This window comes from Pteropus alecto, unplaced genomic scaffold (genome assembly GCF_000325575.1).
Source record: "Pteropus alecto unplaced genomic scaffold, ASM32557v1 scaffold275, whole genome shotgun sequence".
NCBI lineage: Eukaryota > Metazoa > Chordata > Mammalia > Chiroptera > Pteropodidae > Pteropus > Pteropus alecto.
This window is the reverse complement of record NW_006436301.1, coordinates 1245780-1247647: the sequence shown is the minus strand read 5'-3', so window position 1 is coordinate 1247647 and position 1868 is coordinate 1245780. Positions and strand designations below refer to the sequence as shown.

General features: G+C 33.9%; 1 non-coding gene across 1 annotated transcript; it reads left to right on the top strand.

Annotated features, from left to right (window-relative positions):
- The first annotated feature begins 1195 nt into the window (after window positions 1–1195).
- LOC112481054 lies at window positions 1196–1302 on the top strand. Its single transcript, XR_003046794.1, has one exon. It is a non-coding gene; the product is annotated as a U6 spliceosomal RNA (small nuclear RNA).
- Window positions 1303–1868: the final 566 nt, after the last annotated feature.

Genomic DNA, 1868 nt, shown 5'->3' with positions numbered 1-1868 from the left:
AAATTTCAGATGTAGAATGAAAAATATCAGAAATATCAGCTATATCAGAAATATCAGCTATATCAGAAATGTATCAGCATGCTAAATAGTGGGTTCAGAACTCAAAAGTCATGACCTTGGCTTCCAATTTCCCTTTTGGAGTATGGAGCCCTCATTTCTGAGACTTATGTTATTGTGTTCTGAGGTTAACTTTGGGCTTTCAAAGAAACCAAAGCATTTCCATCAATTTCTCATTCAGAAAAAGGTTTATTGGGTGATTGTTTCTTGCTCGGTACTTGTATAAGCATTCTCTCATTTAATCATCGCAACAATCATGTAATATAGGAATCATTATATCAACTCCTTAGCTGAGAAAATGAGCTCAGAGTCTTTAATAATCTATTCAAGGTCACATCTTTGTAACTAATGGGCTTTACAACCAACCCCAAGTTACTGCAGGTACTGGAAAATTGTCTAAAATTCTGATGCTTCTTTAATTCAAACAAGTCTGTACTCAATTAATTCTAGTGATACCAGACTGCAGTTCAAAAGCAATTGAATTTGCATATGATCATTTAAAGTCTCTAAAAAAACTTTTATTCTACTTTTTCATAAAAAAATATTTATATAATATATACACCCTTGTCTCCTGGTTTCTTTTTTCTTTTTAAGAAACATGCTCAATTTTCTCTCATCTGTAGAAGTAGATTGTTAACATTAACTGATAACTGACCTTATCAAGGATTATATACGAAGCATGAATCTCAGTCCACAATGCTAAATGCACAAGAACTATCACTTTCTTTGTTTTTCCACAGTGCACATTAATTTCTATTTTGAGCTCCATTTAACTGGATGGCAAAAACATGATCTCAGTCAAGGTCCCCCTACTTCCCTAGGGTTGTATCTACATTCCAAGGACCTCGTAAAATGCCAGGACAAAAGAGGAGTGTGGAATCTGACCCCAGAGCAGGCACACACCCCTTGGATGCCTTTTGTTACCTCAAGATCTTAAGTCTTTCTACAGATTCTGCACCACGCGGGTGTCTTCCTGATGCTTCTGTGCTACAAGGACAGAGAACTCCTTGAGAGTTTCAGATGCTTTAAGAACTTAAATATGAAAGGTCTAACTTTAAAACTTTAGATATTGTATAGAAAAATATATTTATAAATTTCAGATAAGGAACAATTTATTAAACAAGATTTAAAAAGTTCAGTGCTTGACTCGGCAGTACATATACTAAAATTGGAACGATACGCAGAAGATTAGCATGACCCCTGCACAAGGATGACACACAAATTCGTAAAGTGTTCCATATTTTTATAGACGGTGTATTAGTGGTTACCAGAGGGAAGGGGGTTGTAGGGAGGTACATTGGGGTAAAGGGGGTCGAATATTTGGTGACAGAAGGAAATATAGCTATGGGTGGTGAACACACAATGCAATATATATATATGACATACTGTTAAATTGTACACTTGAAACTTATTGGAGTTTGTTGATCAATGTCACCTCAATAATTTTAATTTAAAAAAATAAAAATAAATAAAGGATTAATTTTAAAAAAGAAAGATTTTAAAAGTTCAAACCATAAAAGAAAAGGTTGGTAAATGTGACAATTTTAAAATTAGGAACGTCTGGCCAATAAACAAAAATGATACTATACAGTGACTGATAATTCACAAAGTGGGAGAAGATATTATTTTCTCAATACATATAACTAACAAAGGATTAGTATCCAGAAATATAAGAACTTGTATAAGTTCTTATACAAAAGACACGCACAGACATTTCACAGAAGCGGAAAGGAGAATGGCCAATAGAAGATACTCAACCACATTAGTAACTAGGGCAATATGAATTCAAATCACAATGACATCCCATTCCT